The sequence below is a fragment of the Salvelinus alpinus genome, chromosome 1 (genome assembly GCF_045679555.1).
Source record: "Salvelinus alpinus chromosome 1, SLU_Salpinus.1, whole genome shotgun sequence".
Classification (NCBI taxonomy): Eukaryota; Metazoa; Chordata; class Actinopteri; order Salmoniformes; family Salmonidae; genus Salvelinus; species Salvelinus alpinus.
This window is the reverse complement of record NC_092086.1, coordinates 9,686,443-9,706,205: the sequence shown is the minus strand read 5'-3', so window position 1 is coordinate 9,706,205 and position 19,763 is coordinate 9,686,443.

Below are 19,763 nucleotides of genomic sequence, written 5' to 3'. Positions count from 1 at the left end.
TCCAGGGGTAGCAGCTCCTCTCTCCCCAGGGGTAGCAGCTCCTCTCTCCAGGGGTAGCAGCTCCTCTCTCCCCAGGGGTAGCAGCTCCTCTCTCCCCAGGGGTAGCAGTGCCTCTCTCCCCAGGGGTAGCAGCTCCTCTCTCCCCAGTGGTAGCAGCTCCTCTCTCCCCAGGGGTAGCAGCTCCTCTCTCTCCAGGGGTAGCAGCTCCTCTCTCTCCAGGGGTAGCAGCTCCTCTCTCTCCCCAGGGGTAGCAGCTCCTCTCACCCCAGGGGTAGCAGCTCCTTTCTCCCCAGGGGTAGCAGCTCCTCTCTCCTCAGTGGTAGCAGCTCCTCTCTCTACCCAGTGGTAGCAGCCAATCTCTCGCCTAGGATTTGAAGACATTGGTGGCTTAGCCCATAGGCGGTAGCGGGGTCCGGGAAGGAATTTCAACAGCTAAATCCATGATTATATCTGAAGTGTATTGGCAAAAACCACTCCACCACTTCAAACGTAGACTCTGACCTGTCCAATTAGCCAAACTGATTAAAGAATCCTACAGTACCTAAACACCCTCTCTCACACACACACACACACACACACACACACACACACACACACACACACACACACACACACACACACACACACACACACACACACACACACACACACACACACACACACACACACACACACACACACACACACACACACACAAACAGTGCAGTTTTTAGAATCCTATTTAGTCTACTGTACACATCCCTACTCTGCCCTCCTCTGCCTCTCTCCATCACTTTCTCTGTGTCTTGTCTGGTGTCTCTCTCCATCATGTCCTATTCTTCTGTTGCTGTCTCTGTGTCTTGTCTGGTGTCTCTCTCCATCATATCCTATTCTTCTGTTGCTGTCTCTGTGTCTTGTCTGGTGTCTCTCTCCATCATATCCTATTCTTCTGTTGCTGTCTCTGTATCTTGTCTGGTGTCTCTCTCCATAATTTCCAATTCATCTGTTGCTGTCTCTGTGTCTTGTCTGGTGTCTCTCTCCCATTATTTCCTATTCTTCTATTGCTGTCTCTTTGTCTTGTCTGGTGTCTCTCTCCATCATTTCCTATTCTTCTGTTGCTGTCTCTTTGTCTTGTCTGGTGTCTCTCTCCATCATTTCCTATTCTTCTGTTGCTGTCTCTGTGTCTTTTCTGGTGTCTCTCTCCATTACCAGAAAAATTGGTGAGGGTTAGGCCTACTACAATACAACATTCACAACATGACAACACAACTACATAACACCATTAAATACAGTTGAGGATTACTAAAATACAACATACACAACATGACAACACAACTACATAACAGCATTAAATACAGTTGAGGGCTACTACAATACAACATTCAAAACATGACAACACATCTACATAACACCATTAAATACAGTTGAGGGTTACTACAATACAACATTCACAACATGACAACACAACTATATAACACCATTAAATACAGTTGGTTACTACAATACAACATTCACAACATGACAACACAACTACATAACACCATTAAATACAGTTGAGGGTTACTACAGTACAACATTCAAAACATGACAACACAACTACATAACAGCATTAAATACAGTTGAGGGTTACTACAATACAACATGACAACACAACTACATAACAGCATTAAATACAGCTGAGGGTTACTACAAAATCACATTCACAACATGATAACACAACTAAATAACACCATTAAATACAGTTGAGGGTTACTACAATACAACATTCACAACATGACAACACAACTACATAACACCATTAAATACAGCTGAGGGTTACTACAATACAACATTCACAACATGACAACACAACTACATAACACCATTAAATACAGTTGAGGTCTACTACAATACAACATTCACAACATGACAACACAACTACATAACACCATTAAATACAGTTGAGGGTTACTACAATACAACATTCACAACATGACAACACAACTATATAACACCATTAAATACAGTTGGTTACTACAATACAACATTCACAACATGACAACACAACTACATAACACCATTAAATACAGTTGAGGGTTACTACAGTACAACATTCAAAACATGACAACACAACTACATAACAGCATTAAATACAGTTGAGGGTTACTACAATACAACATGACAACACAACTACATAACAGCATTAAATACAGCTGAGGGTTACTACAAAATCACATTCACAACATGATAACACAACTAAATAACACCATTAAATACAGTTGAGGGTTACTACAATACAACATTCACAACATGACAACACAACTACATAACACCATTAAATACAGTTGAGGGTTACTACAATACAACATTCACAACATGACAACACAACTACATAACACCATTAAATACAGTTGAGGGTTACTACAATACAACATTCACAACATGACAACACAACTACATAACACCATTAAATACAGTTGAGGGTTACTACAATACAACATTCACAACATGACAACACAACTACATAACACCATTAAATACAGTTGAGGGTTACTACAATACAACATTCACAACATGACAACACAACTACATAACACCATTAAATACAGTTGAGGTCTACTACAATACAACATTCACAACATGACAACACAACTACATAACACCATTAAATACAGTTGAGGTTTACTACAATACAACATTCACAACATGACAACACAACTACATAACACCATTAAATACAGTTGAAGGTTACTGCAATACAACATTCACAACATGACAACACAACTACATAACACCATTAAATACAGTTGAGGTTTACTACAATACAACATTCACAACACAACTACATAACACCATTAAATACAGTTGAGTGTTACTACAATAAAACATTCACAACATGACAATATAACACCATTAAAAACAGTTGAGGATTACTACAATACAACATTCACAACATGATAACACAACTACATAACACCATTAAATACAGTTAAGGGTTACTACAATACAACATGATAACACAACTACATAACAGCATTAAATACAGCTGAGGGTTACTACAATACAACATGACAACACAACTACATAACACCATTAAATACAGCTGAGGGTTACTACAATACAACATTCACAACATGACAACACAACTACATAACACCATTAAATACAGTTGAGGGTTACTACAATACAACATTCACAACATGACAACACATCTACATAACAACATTAAATACAGTTGAGGTCTACTACAATACAACATTCACAACATGACAACACAACTATATAACACCATTAAATACAGTTGAGGATTACTACAATACAATATTCACAACATGACAACACAACTATATAACACCATTAAATACAGTTGAGGGTTACTACAATACAACATTCACAACATGACAACACAACTATATAACACCATTATATACAGTTGAGGTCTACTACAATACAACATTCACAACATGACAACACAACTATATAACACCATTATATACAGTTGAGGTCTACTACAATACAACATTCACAACATGACAACACAACTATATAACACCATTATATACAGTTGAGGTCTACTACAATACAACATTCACAACATGACAACACAACTATATAACACCATTATATACAGTTGAGGTCTACTACAATACAACATTCACAACATGACAACACAACTACATAACACCATTAAATACAGTTGGTTACTACAATACAACATTCACAACATGACAACACAACTACATAACACCATTAAATACAGTTGGTTACTACAATACAACATTCACAACATGACAACACAACTACATAACACCATTAAATACAGTTGGTTACTACAATACAACATTCACAACATGACAACACAACTACATAACACCATTAAATACAGTTGGTTACTACAATACAACATTCACAACATGACAACACAACTACATAACACCATTAAATACAGTTGGTTACTACAATACAACATTCACAACATGACAACACAACTACATAACACCATTAAATACAGTTGGAATGTAGTTAGAACTCTCAAACTGTTTCCATCAAACAGAAAAACAACATTCTGGATCAACACATTTAGATTTCTAGATGCTGTACTTTGCTGTTTCATCACCCAGACAGCTGTTTAAGGTCAAACCAAGGCAGAGGGCAGTATCAGCATTTTTTAGGTCATAGGTCAGATCAGTGGTCATAGTTGATATGCACGGACTAAAAAACAAACTTTAAAGCAAATTTTATCAGATTCACTGTTTGTGTAGATGCTGTTTGTCTTTGTAGGACAGTAGTTCAGGTGGCTGTTTGTCTTTGTAGGACAGTAGTTCAGGTGGCTGTTTGTGTAGATGCTGTTTGTCTTTGTAGGACAGTAGTTCAGGTGGCTGTTTGTGTAGATGCTGTTTGTCTTTGTAGGACAGTAGTTCAGGTGGCTGTTTGTGTAGATGCTGTTTGTCTTTGTAGGACAGTAGTTCAGGTGGCTGTTTGTGTAGATGCTCTTTGTCTTTGTAGGACAGTAGTTCAGGAGGCTGTTTGTGTAGATGCTGTTTGTCTTTGTAGGACAGTAGTTCAGGTGGCTGTTTGTGTAGATGCTGTTTGTCTTTGTAGGACAGTAGTTCAGGTGGCTGTTTGTCTTTGTAGGACAGTAGTTCAGGTGGCTGTTTGTGTAGATGCTGTTTGTCTTTGTAGGACAGTAGTTCAGGTGGCTGTTTGTGTAGATGCTCTTTGTCTTTGTAGGACAGTAGTTCAGGAGGCTGTTTGTGTAGATGCTGTTTGTCTCTGTAGGACAGTAGTTCAGGTGGCTGTTTGTGTAGATGCTGTTTGTCTTTGTAGGACAGTAGTTCAGGTGGTTGTTTGTGTAGACTGCTCTTTGTATTTATAGGGCAGTAATTCAGGTGGTTGCCTTTGCACTTAGTCTGCCTCCTGTCCCTCCCATCGGCATGGTTACACCTTCCTGAAAACATTGACTCCATACTTTGCTGAAACCTGTTCTTCCAGTTCATGTCCTTAAAGACTAGAATGTTCCAATGTGGTTACCCAAAGAGATGACAAGATAGTTCACACATGCATCTTTCAGGGTGACTGTCAAACAGATATGTGACATTTCTGGTTCGTCCATAGCTGCTGGTAGCAGGCCGTGTTGATAGGGATCCTTTTCTCTAACTAGAAGTCATGTGATTTCATGAGAATATGTTTCTGCAGTGAGAGGGTAATGCATGTCAAGGTGTCCTTGGATGAAGGTCAACTAGATTTATAAACAGCATTGTTAAATTAACTGTTGTAATAAAAAACATCAATGCTGTAATTTTCTTTGCTAACTTTTTAAATGTTTTATTGTCACAGACACCAGATTGGTGCAGTGAAATGTGTTGTTTTACAGGGTCAGCCATAGCAGCATGTCGCCCCTGGAGCAAATTAGGTGTAAGTGCCTTAAGGGTAGCCTACGTCAGCTCAACCATCCCATGGATGGGACACCAATCCCAAATTAACTTCTCTAGGGTAGGGGGCAGCATTTTCACGTTTGGATGAAAAGCATACCCAAATTCAATTGCCAGTTACTCATCCTCAGGAGATAAGATGTGCATGTTATTAGTAGATTTGGATAGAAAACACTCTGAAGTTTCTAAAACTGTTTGAATTATGTCTGTGTGTATAACATAACTTATTTAGCAGGCGAAACCCCGAGGACAAACCATTCAGATTTATTTGGTTTTGAGGTCACTGTCTTTTCAATTAGGTTTCATTGGGAAACCAGATTTCTAAGCGAATTGCTTGCAGTTGCTATGGCTTCCACTAAATGTCAACAGTCGTGAGAAATAGGTTGAGGTTATTCCTTTGTGAAATGAAGAAATACGGCCATCTTGAAGTCGAGGCACTCCTGCTGTCCTGGACATGCGCTTCAATCAAACAGAAGGCATGCTACATATCGTTTTAATCCTGTATTGAACACATGTCATCCCGTCTTCAATTTTATCGATTATTAACCTTTCACGAGTCACCAACCCTGATCCGGGAGCACCCCCCACTACCCCCCCACTGAGTAGCATAGCTAGCATAGCGTCACAAGTAAATTGTAGCATCTAAATATCATTAAATCACAAGTCCAAGACACCAGACGAAAGATACAGATCTTGTGAATAAAGCCACCATTTCAGATTTTTTAAATGTTTTACAGGGAAGACACAATATGTAAATCTATTAGCTAACCACGTTAGCAAAGGACACCATTTTTTTTACTCCCAACAGTTTTTTCCTGCGTCAGTAGCTATCACTAATTCGACTAAATAAAAATATATATAGCCACTAACCAAGAAACAACTTAATAAGATGACAGTCTGATAACATATTTATGGTATAGCATAGTTTTTTTTTTGAAAAATGTGCATTTTTCAGGTATAAATCCCAGTTCTACATTGCAGCTGCAATCTGAAATAGTGCCGACGCAGCCAGAACAATTACAGAGACCAACGTCATATAACTAATTACTCATCTTAAAACATTTCAGAAAAATACACAGCGTACAGATATTGAAAGCCCAACATCTGGTGAATCCAAACAATATTTCAGATTTATTAAATGTTTTATAGCGAAAACAAAATGTAGCGCTAAATTAGCATAGCTACGCCAGCTAGAACCAGCTGGGCGCCCACGACCAGTTCACATGCACGACAGATATGAAATAACATCGTAAATTGGGACTTACTTTTGCTGATCTTTCATCAGAATGTTGATCAAGGTGTCCTTTGTCCAGATGAGTCGTTGGTTCCGTTCAGAATGGTACCTTTCCCACTTCATTTAGCATAGGTACTGGTCGAGTGGCACGGATCTCTCAAACGATAATAAAATCAGACAACGGAACACCACAAAACTCCCGAAAAAATTCAAATAATCTGATTAACTTCTTGAGAATACAGGGGGTGCTGTTTTCGCATTAGCATAATTTGCTCTACAGATTAAACTGCCTCTTATTCAATTATTGCTCTTACTATATGCATATAATTAATACCATTGGATAGAAAACAATCTCTAGTTTCTAAAACCGTTTCAATTTTGTCTCTGAGTGAAACAGAAGTCATTTGACAGCACTTTCCCTGACCAAGAAGAAGAATGCAAGATGTGTATGCTCGCTTCAACGCTCTGCCTATATATATGGTCACGCCACCTATGACCCGAAACACACTTCATTCGTCTTCCTCTGGGTGTCAAGAGGACGTCAGAGGAGAAATGTTTTGTTTATCTTGTACTGACGTGAAATAAGACCTATTTCTTTGGCGTGACCGACAACTTCCGGTTCTCTGAATCGCGCGAGTTGGATGTGCGATTGTCTACTGTTTTGCTGCCGTTATGGATGAAAACTATCTCCGTCTCGAAGTTTGTTTGATACATGTGACCATATCATCGTTATGTATGTTTTTTCAATATAGTTTAACCAAGTTTTCAATAGATTAGTCCTGTTATGTGGAGATAGCCCCACTCTCTGCCATTATAGACAATGGACCTATAGAGTTTTTCATCGCAGGCCATGGTGACAACTTCAGCGCTTGGGGAACAGTGGATTAACTGCATTGTTCAGAAAAACAGATTTTTACATTGTCAGCTCGGGGATTCAAACCAGTAACCTTTTGGATACTGGCCCAACTCTCTAACCAATAGGCTATCTGCCGCCCCAAGGCCCCAAGGTGAGCCTCATTAATTACCCCTTAGCTACCATCTTCTCCCAAGTGGATGTGCCTTTGGGTGAACACCTTATCAGTCAAAGCAGTGCCACATATCCTTATATGGCTATCCTAGAATGTTTACTAAACTACTCTGAAGACACTTTGAAGACACAATTCAGCGCTGGGCTGTTTAGCAAGGATACTGCAGGACCTTCTATGGAAGAAATAGACCCCACTTTGAAAACAAAGGACTGCAGGTGTGTCCAGTCTACTGTGCAGCCTCTCCAGAGTATCATCTGATAGGTCCTATACACTCTGACATTTTTTTTCAAGAACGTTTACTATTAAATTCGGTTGAGTTAAACCTGTTGAGTACCAGAGGGCGCTGTTTTCACTTTGGGGGAAATCATGCCCAATTTAAACGACCTCGTACTCAATTCTTGCTCGTACAATATGCATATTATTATAACTATTGGATAGAAAACACTCTCTAGTTTCTAAAACCGTTTGAATTTTGTCTGTGGGTAAAACAGAACTCATTTGGCAGCACACTTTGTGACCGGGAAGTGGAAAGTCTGAATTCGATGTTCTGTTTAAGGACCTGCCTATGAATGGGCATGATACGTATGACTATACGTGCACGTCATACACCTTCCCCTAGATGTCAAGAGGAAGTGAGAGAAGAAATGAGTTGATTATCTTGGCCTGAGATGGAATGAACCCTCTTGGAATGACGTGTCCTCCATTTTCGGTTTTCTGGAAGGCGCGTGGAGGGACCTGTAATTGCCTTCTGAAAAGCTGTCGTTACAGGCGAATACTATCTCCGGCTTTGATTTTATTTGATACATGTCACAATATCATCGTAAAGTATGTTTTTTCAATATAGTTTTATTAGATTATTGAAATTTTTTCGGGACGTTAGGCGTGTTGCGTTGTCTGTGTTTGTTGACGATGGAGAGTTTCGTGCCACTTGGCGAGTGTGCTTGCTAATTCAAGAGGGACAAAGGACATTCTAAAACCAAACAACGATTGTTCCCGACAAAGGACCTCTTGTACAACATTCTGATGGAAGCTCATAAAAAGTAGGACTCATTTTATGATTCTATTTCATATCTCTGTCGAACTGTGTACTATTAGTTTTGCGCTCAGGTTTTGGTCACTATCTCGCCATAACGTAAGCCTTATGTCGTAAAGAAGTTATTTTTAGAATTCTAACACTGCGATTGCATTAAGAACTAGTGTATCTATCATTTCCTATACAACATGTATTTTTTTGTAATGTTTATGAATAGTTATTTGGACAGAATAGGTGAGAGTCTAATAGAAATATCCGCACATTCTGGGAAAAAGATGCTATGTTAGCACAGTGTGTAACCACTGATTTCAGCTCTAAATATGCACATTTTCGAACAAAACATAAGTGTATGTATAACCTGATGTTATAGGACTGTCATCTGATGGAGCTTATCAAGGTTAGTCAAAAATTATTTATCTTTTGCTGGTTTGTTACGGTCGCTAACGTGCCTATTGCTATTGCTAACGTGCCTTGATGAATGAATGCGGTGGTGTGGTAGGCTATTGTAGTAAGCTAATATTGTGTTTTCGCTGTAAAACACTTAAAAAATCTGAAATATTGGCTGGATTCACAAGATGCTTGTCTTTCATTTGCTGTACACGATGCATTTTTCAGAAATGTTTTATGATGAGTATTTAGGTATTCCACGATGGTCTCTATAATTACTCTGGCTGCTTCTGTGCTATTTCTGACGGTAGCTGTGATGGTAGCTGCAATGTAAAACTGATTTATAGCTCAAATATGCACATTTTTCGAACAAAACATAGATTTATTGTATAACATCTTATAAGACTGTCATCTGATGAAGTTGTTTCTTGGTTAGTTTGGTTGGTTCTTGGTTAGTTAGGTTGGCTTTGTGCATGCTACCTATGCTGTGAAAAATGTCTGTCCTTTTTTTGTATTTGGTGGTGAGCTAACATAAATATACGTGGTGTTTTCGCTGTAAAACATTTTAAAAATCGGACATGTTGGCTGGATTCACAAGATGTGTATCTTTCAAATGCTGTATTGGACTTGTTAATGTGTGAAAGTTAAATATTTCTAAAAAATATATTTTGAATTTCGCGCTCTGCCTTTTCAGTGGAATGTGGGAGGAGTTCCGCCTGCGGAACCCCAGAGCCAGACAGGTTAATAACCTTTTGTCAATTGGGGGAGCTGTTAGCACTTTTTTTTTTTTGACGTTGCCAAATTAAACTGCCTAGTACTCAATTCTTGCTCGTACAATATGCATATTATCGTTATTATTGGATAGAAAACACTCTCTAGTTTCTATAACCGTTGGAATTATGTCTCTGAGTGGAACAGAACTCATTCTACAGCACTTTTCCTGACAGGGAGTGAGATTTCAGAAATCTTGGCCTCTGGTCCCAGGTCAGTTTTAATGTCCCTGTGAATGCTATGAGGATACAAACACTGCCTACGCCTTCCTCTAGATGTCAGTAAGTGGTGACAATTTGAATGGAGTCGATTGCGCAATCAGGGCCTGTATAAAAGGCCAAAGACCGGAAGTATCTTTCTTTTGTCCCCTGCGCTTGACGCACGATGGACGTCGGACTGGCCTCTTTCCAAGCTTTGGTTTAGCCAGTAATATATCGCCGGTCATGTTTTTACTCGTTATAGGTGTTAAAAACATCATAAGGTAGTTAATTTAAACCGTTTTATAGCAATTTATATCCGTTTAGTGCGATATTCTGGCATTTCTTTGTGACGCACTTCCAAGAGCTGGGCACTTTTCTAGTACATGCCGAACGTTAGTGGCCATTTCGACGGGACAAGAGGACATCTTTCGAACAAAAGACGATTAGACCGGAGAAAGGATACATTGCCCACGATTCTGATGGAAGATCAGCTCATAGTAAGAACTATTTATGATGATAAATCGTTGTTCTGTAGAAAAATGTTAAACGCATATTCCGCCATTTTCTTTGGGGTAGCTTCGCTTTGGCGCACCCGGTATTGCACAGTAAGGATAATTTAAAAAATGTAATTCAGCGATTGCATTAAGAACTAATTTGTCTTTCAATTGATATCCAACTTTTATTTTTTTAGTCAAGTTTATGAATAGCTTTTGATAAAAATAGGTGTCTTTCCAACATGGCGCCGGGCAGATTGCTTGAGTAGTTGGACACTATTTCCATTGTGTAAGCACGATTTGTGCCGCTAAATATACACATTTTCGATCAAACTCTATATGGATTGTGTAATATGATGTTACAGGAGTGTCATCGGAAGAATTCTGAGAAGGTTAGTGAAAAAATTAATATATTTTGGTGATGATAACGCTAACGGTCTTTTTGCCTTCAATCAATGCTCGGGTAACGTTTGCACATGTGGTATGCTAATATAACGATTTATTGTGTTTTCGCTGTAAAACACTTAGAAAATCTGAAATATTGTCTGAATTCACAAGATCTGTGTCTTTCCATTGCTGTGCGCTGTATATTTTTAAGAAATGTTTTATGATGAGTAAATTGGTAATACACGTTGCTCTCTGTATTTATTCTAGTCGAGTTGTGATGGTGGGTGCAATTGTAAACTATGATTTCTACCTGAAATATGCAAATTTTTCTAACAAAACCTATCCTATACAATAAATATGTTATCAGACTGTCATCTGATGAGGTTTTTCTTGGTTAGTGGCTATCAATATCTTTATTTGGCCGAATTGGTGATAGCTACTGGTGGAGAGAAAAAATGGTGGACAAAGAAAAATGGTGTCTTTTGCTAACGTGGTTAGCTAATAGATTTACATATTGTGTCTTCCCTGTAAAACATTTTACAAATCAGAAATGATTGCTGGATTCACAAGAAGTGGATCTTTCATCTGGTGTCTTGGACTTGTGATTGAATGATATTTAGATGCTAGTATTTACTTGTGACGCTATGCTAGCTATGCTATTCAGCTTTTTTACTGGTGGGGGGGTGGGGGGTGCTCCCGGATCCGGGTTTCTGAGGCGGTAGAAGTTAATAAAGTGCTTTCTGGACCGTTTTTCGAAATTCTTTAGATTTTTATGTCAATTACACATGTATAAGAACTGTATGAACATACTTTAGTCATATTGCAAATGCACGTTACATTTGCAATACGATTCAACTGTGAAAAACATCACATCATATTGCAAATGTAACGTTACATTTGCAATAGGATTCAATGGGCAGATACCATCACCAAAATCGACATTCTCATAAATACTGCAGAAATGCAAAATTGAACGGCCTGATGACCTCAGGATGGCCGGGCAGTGATAGTGGTTCCTCTCCATCGCTCGTTGTGTTAAATTTCATCATGTCGCTTTTTGTGATGGTACCTCCCTGTTGAAACATATTGCAAATGCACAAAAGTCAACTAGCAAGTCGGTGTCCATCAGTCAATTAGATATATTCAGACACCAAACTGATACCATCTGACACCAATCTCACTTTTTCCAACTCCTTTAGAAACCAACTATCACATATTTCAGAGCAGGCCCAAAATTCACAGCGCCTTCCATTTAAACCATAATAAAACAAATAATATGTGGTTATTTTCTAGCTGCGGGACCAATTCTCACATTATGTTTAGCCCTATGTGAGGCGACCTCGAATCCCAAGTTTCGGCTCGATAGGTCATTCGGTGCCCGAGCAAAACCTTAATTGGTGCTGAAATTCCACTTTTTTCATTGCCTTGCTACGGGGTCCTTGAATGAGCAATCAAACAGACATGTCGGGGTCTGTCTCTATGGGCTGAGCCGGTTTCAATGCACCTAGTCTTGAGACTCTGGGACTTTTCTAAATGTTGCCATTTTTGTAATGCTCAAAATGAATTGAAGTCATTGCAAATACACGAGGCTGTTTATCGGTCTGAGAACCTTCTAGAGCCACATAACTCACCGTGCACAATCGACCTGAGCTCTAGAACAGGTTTCCAAAGTTTCAGAACTCTAGGTCTGACGGTTCTTTAAAAGTTCGAACAAAAGTAACTACCGCAGGCACTTTCTGCCTTAGAGGAGCACGCAATGTATTCCTATGGGGAGACATGTCATTGCAAACTGTTTGATGTAAACACCTTCTTTTAACTGTTAAGGGTTAATGCCACACGGTCAATGTTAGGCTTGCACAGATCGGGAGGACCTTAGGAACGTTCCTGAGGTCAAATTGTGCTTTTAACCTTAACGGTTCTCTCTCTGTCTCCCAAAAGCAAATAAAATTGAAATTGATGGCCAAAGGGTCATTTGGGTCTGTCTTCTTGTTACTGTCGCTGCGCTCAGACCGAGTGAGCTACGGTCAAGCGGGGCATCTCGTTGAACTTGGCACGGCCTGGAGATAATGGTAATGCCATTGCAGGCTTTGTGTGTCTTTAAGCACCATACTTTTTCACTCCATCCTTGCTGTGTTTGTGTGTGTGTGTATGAGAGAGAGCTTTTCTTTGACATCTGTTGGGAGAAATGACTGATTTACAGTTCATGAGGGTTGTATAATCACACAAGTGAAGTTTTGAAAAGATCTGACCTTTTAACAGTTCAAAACAGCATCTATGACACCATCTTATGGCACTTCCGGTTGTCACAGGAAGCTGAAAGTGAACACATATACTCCTTGGGGTAGGCTCTTATATAATATTGAGTTTTAAGTCTTTATGTTAAGAACTGACTTATTAACAGAGGGTTAAATGAGTGTGTGTTATTTCATAAAATCACATAAAAACACAGAATTCTCGCAGAGCTTCGAGACCCACTTAAAAAATGTTCGTCTGAACACACTGCAACTGGATCTGTGACTTTTTAGAAAAAAAAATCCTCTTTGTGAACTTGAGCAATTTGTCAATGTACGATTTCTCTTAAATTACGATAGATAAATTGCTGGTTCTTTTTCTCCTGACACCGTATGCTTATGTACGTTGACGTGAAGCGGTCAAATTAGCACCCTACTTTGCGTTTTTTACCTTTAATCCCAGAAAAATGGCCATAACTCAAAAAGCGTTGAGGCCTCGACGCCATCTTGTTCGGGGCCAACTGTCCATTACTCCAAACCTACGCTCGCCAAGTTTCGTCTTCCAAATATTTTCCGTTTAGGAGAAAAGGCCGCGTACATTTGCAATGTGCTCGTGCGTTTGCAATATGATTTATTTTCCCTCTTGTGGGAATTTTCGAGACTGCGGAAAAATGTCCAAAATGTGTTATTTTTATCAAACGGAAACCGAACGTCTGAGACATTTTCTTTGATGACGTCCCGAAAGATCTCTCCCCCGCGCACGGCCCGACGCCGTCCGCGATTTTTAGAAACGTCGCCGGACGTCTAGTAAGGGACCGTACATTTGCAATGGGACTTTTCTCACTAACCATATGGCTGCCGCTAAAATGTTCCCTTAGGTATGTAAAGTGAATGTAAAACTCAATTTTAGACCTGTCAAAGCTTCTCTACATATCTAAAATATGTATATGTATTATATAATCACAATGAAAATGGTTTTGAACAGAGCCAACATCTTGATCCGAAGCATTTTCTAAAAGAACAATCAACATGGCTCTTTTACACCGCATGTCCTCTGAAGCTCAATCTTTTCACGGCCTCCTTAACCAAGTTTTCAATAGATTAGTCCTGTTATGTGGAGATAGCCCCACTCTCTGCCATTACAGACAATGGACCTATAGAGTTTTTCATCGCAGGCCATGGTGACAACTTCAGCGCTTGGGGAACAGTGGATTAACTGCATTGTTCAGAAAAACAGATTTTTACATTGTCAGCTTGGGGATTCAAACCAGTAACCTTTTGGATACTGGCCCAACTCTCTAACCTATAGGCTATCTGCCGCCCCAAGGCCCCAAGGTGAGCCTCATTAATTACCCCTTAGCTACCATCTTCTCCCAAGTGGATGTGCCTTTGGGTGAACACCTTATCAGTCATAGCAGTGCCACATATCCTTATATGGCTATCCTGGAATGTTTACTAAACTACTCCCAAGACACTTTAACTTCTTCAGGCTGCAGGGCGGTGCCGGTACACTTATGACAACAGCCAGCTCAAGTGCAGGGCGCGAAATTCAAAATATATTTTTTTGAAATATTTAACTTTCACACATTAACAAGTCCAATACAGCATTTGAAAGATAAACATCTTGTGAATCCAGCCAACATGTCCGATTTTTGAAATGTTTTACAGCGAAAACACCACGTATATTTATGTTAGTTCACCACCAAATACAAAAAAGGACAGACATTTTTCACAGCACAGGTAGCATGCACAAAGCCAACCTAACTAACCAAGATCCAACCAAACTAACCTAGAAACAACTTCATCAGATGACAGTCCTATAACATGTTACACAATAAATCTATGTTTTGTTAAAAAAAATTGCATATTTGAGGTATAAATCAGTTTTACATTGCTGCTACCATCACAGCTACCGTCAGAAATAGCACCGAAGCAGCCAGAGTAATTACAGACACCAACGTCAAATACCTAAATACTCATCATAAAACATTTCTGAAAAATATATGGTGTATAGCAAATGAAAGACAAAGATCTTGTGAATACAGCCAATATTTCCGATTTTTTAAGTGTTTTACAGCGAAAACACAATATAGCGTTATATTAGCTTACTACAATAGCTAACACACAACAGCATTGATTCAAGGCAAACGGTAGCGATAGCACAGTTCGACAGATATATGAAATAGCATAATAAAATGGGTTCTACTTTTGGTGATCTTCCATCAGAATGTTGTACAAGGGGTCCTTTGTCCAGAACAGTCGTTGTTTGGATTTAGAACATCGTTTTTCCCTCTTGAATTAGCAAGCACAACTGGCCAAGTGGCGCGAAGCTCTCCATCGTCAACAAACATAGACAACGCAACACGCCTAACGTCCCGAATAAATTTCAATAATCTAATAAAACTATATTGAAAAAACATACTTTACGATGATATTGTAACATGTATCAAATAAAATTAAAGCCGGAGATAGTATTCGCCTATAACGACAGCTTTCCAGAAGGCAATTCCAGGTCCAACTTCGCGCTTTCGAAAAAAACAGGAAATGACGGACAAGTCACTCCAAGAGGATTTATTCCACTTCAGACCAAGATAATCCATTAATTTCTTCTCTCACTTCCTCTTGACATCTAGGGGAAGGTGTATGACGTGTATGTATACCAATACGTATCATGCCATTTATAGGCAAGCCTTTGAACAGAGACCTCGATTTCAGAAATCTCACTTCCTGTCAGGAAGTGGTCTGCAGAAGGAGTTCTGTTTCACTCAGAGAAATAATTCAAACGGTTTTAGAAACTAGAGAGTGTTTTCTATCCAATAGTAATAATAATATGCATATTGTACGAGCAAGAATTGAGTACGAGGCCGTTTGAAATGGGCACATTTTTCCAAGTTAGTCAATACTGCCCCTGCAGCCATAAGAAGTTAAACATAAGGCACATTGCATTTTTGGCCGTTCCTGACATATGTGATAGTTGGCTTCAAACCGGGTTGGACAAAGTGGGTTTGGTGTCAGTTTGAATCAGTTTGGTGTCAGACTTGCTGGTGATTGGAACGGGTTACCAGGACCATATTTAAAAAAAAGGTTTTTAATGCCTTTAGGAGGGTGCAATGTGTCCACGGCCGGGTTGGGAGCACCCCCCCCCACCCGTGCCCATCCAATAGGGGGTGCCCCTGGTCATTTTGGACATGATCTTATTGACTGATGGAATCTGACTTGCTGGCTGACTTTTGTAAATTTCAATAAGATTCAACAGTGAAAAAACATCACCAAATGGACATGATGAAATCAACACAACGAGCGATGGAGAGGAACCACTATCACTGCCCGGCTATCCGGAGTTCATCGGGCCAGTCTATTTTGCCTTTCTGCAGTATTTTTGAGCATGTCAAATTCGTGATGGTAAATACCCATTGAAACATATTGCAAATGGACAGCCACATTTATTTTTATTTTTTAATGGATGGTGCTAGGGGCCACGGCCGGGTTGGGAGCACCCTCCACCTGTTCCCATCCAAAAGGAGGTGCCCCTGGTCAGTTTGTACGTTTTTCAAAAAATCTGTAAAAAACAACAAGAGTGCCACTTCTCTCTCACCATTCATGACAAATATACCTTCTAGGTTGATTCAGGGCAGTATAAATGCCATTTGGACATGGTTCACTGACTTTTGACTTCAACTTTTGACTTCCTATGATATCATATTGCAATTGGACATAACATCCTGATTTGGCACTTTCAATACTTTCATATTGCATTTGGACATTTCTTATTGCATTTGGCACTGGTTCACTGACTTTTGACTTCGGCTTTTGACTTCCTATGACATCATATTGCTAATGGACATAACATCCCGATTTGGACCTTTAAAACTGAGTTTTGACTTCGACTTTTGACTTCCTATGATATCATATTGCAAATGGACATAACATCCTGATTTGGCACTTTAACTTCACTGCACTAAGGATCCCTTTTACGGGATCACTTTCCTAAACAACCGCTAGAATTGCAGGGCGCCAAATGCATAAAAATTACAAAAAATATTTATAATCATGCAATCACAAGTGAAATATACCAAAACACAGCTTAGCTTATTGTTAATCCACCTATCGTGTTAGATTTTGAAAATATGCATTACAGCGAAAGAAATGTAAGCTTTTGTGAGTGTATCAATCAATGCTACAACAGCTAGTCCCAAATTAGCATGATCACGAAAGTCAGAAAAGCAATAAAATGAATCGCTTACCTTTGATAATCTTCGGATGTTTGCACTCACGAGACTCCCAGTTACAAAAATAACATTTATTGTGTTTGATAAATATTACTTTTATAACAAAAAAATGCCATTTGGGTTGCGCGTTATGTTGAGAGAACTACAGCCTCGTTCCGGTCCTGAAAGGAAGATGAAAATTCGCAAACGTATCAGATTAAAAAATATTACTAAAAATATTTATAATCATGCAATCACAAGTGAAGTATGTCAAAACTCAGCTTAGCTTGTTGTTAATCCACCTATCGTGTCAGATTTTGAAAATATACTTTACAGCGAAAGAAATCCAAGCTTTTGTGAGTGTATCAATCAATGCTAGAACAGTTAGCCTTATATTAGCTTGGTTAGCTTGGTCACGAAAGTCAGAAAAGCAATAAAATTAATCGCTTACCTTTGATAATCTTCGGAGGTTTTCACTCACGAGACTCCTAGTTACACAACAAATGTTATTTTTGTTCGATAAATATTACTTTTATCACAAAAAAAAACGCCATTTGGGTTGCCCATTATGTTGAGAAAACCAAAGCCGTGTTCCGTTCGACAAATTCCCAAAAAATATCCGTAATGGTCGTAGAAACCTGTCAAATGTTTTTTATAATCAATCCTCAGGTTGTTTTTAACAAACCTAATCGATAATATTTAAACCGGACCATAACCTATTCATTTAGAGAGAAAGAAAAATGGGGAGCTCCTCTCTCGCGCAGGAACTATTCAGAGGACACCTGACTACTTTTGAAAAACCTCGCTCATTTTTCAAAATAAAAGCCTGAAACTATGTCTGAAGTCTGATCACAGCCTGAGGAAGCCATTGGAAAAGGAATCTGGTTGATACCCCTTTAAATGGAAGATAGACGGGCCAGGAAACACAGATAAAAAAATATATATATAACTTCTGGGTTAGATTTCTCAGGTTTTCGCCTGCTGAATAAGTATTGTTATAATCAGAGACAATATTTTGACAGTTTTGGAAACTTGAGTGTTTTCTATCCTAATCTGTAAATTATATGCATATTCTACGATCTGGGCCAGAGAAAATGTCCGTTTACCTTGGGAACGTTATTTTAAGAAAGAAAAAAATTCTGACCCCTAGCGCTAAGAAGTTAATAGATGGGGGGAAAGCTGTAGGAATCAAAATAAGTAGAGATTTCTCTATCTCCTTCTTCATCTTCTAATGTCACAGCTAGCCAATGATCACCAGGCATGTGTTGAGGATGGGTATTGACAATAAACATGGCCGGTGGTTCATCATAAGCCCATACTATAGGTGGTTCATCATAAGCCCATACTATAGGTGGTTCATCATAAGCCCATACTATAGGTGGTTCATCATAAGCCCATACTATAGGTGGTTCATCATAAGCCCATACTATAGGTGGTTCATCATAAGCCCATACTATAGGTGGTTCATCATAAGCCCATACTATAGGTGGTTCATCATAAGCCCATACTATAGGTGGTTCATCATAAGCCCATACTATAGGTGGTTCATCATAAGCCCATACTATAGGTGGTTCATCATAAGCCCATACTATAGGTGGTTCATCATAAGCCCATACTATAGGTAGTTCATCATAAGCCCATACTATAGGTAGTTCATCATAAGCCCATACTATAGGTGGTTCATCATAAGCCCATACTATAGGTAGTTCATCATAAGCCCATACTATAGGTAGTTCATCATAAGCCCATACTATAGGTAGTTCATCATAAGCCCATACTATAGGTAGTTCATCATAAGCCCATACTATAGGTAGTTCATCATAAGCCCATACTATAGGTGGTTCATCATAAGCCCATACTCCACAAAATTGTTTTCCAATCAAGCGGGTCATGAGCCCTTCTAGCTCTTGGTTATCCATGTCTTTGCTCAACGATCCTTAATTAATAATAATCCACTAAGACTTGTCTTCAGACATTCACTTCCAAGGTTGAATCAGAGCATAAACAATCATGCTAACTGTACAGGCTAAAGGTGTACAGAAACGCATTACCAGCCTGAGGTTACCTTGGGACACCACAGACAGATTTCCTGAGGTGTCATCATCAGGGGATAAATTGAAAGCATACAACGTGTAACCCTCTGCAAAATCGTTTCTGTCAATAGGTAAAGAGAGATCTTTTAGATGCCGCCCTGTAGCCAGGAATAGATTGTAAAATTCTTGCACAGATATGTTGTTATTGAATTGTGGTTGGAAAGCCTTAGCTGGGACCTGACGTCCGTCCTGACAGAGAGCTACATACTCTGCATTGAAATGCTGAAAATTAAAGTGTTTTATGTAAGCTGCTTGTATTAGAGGCGTGATCAACCAAGCCTATAACAATATAACGTGGTAACATGCC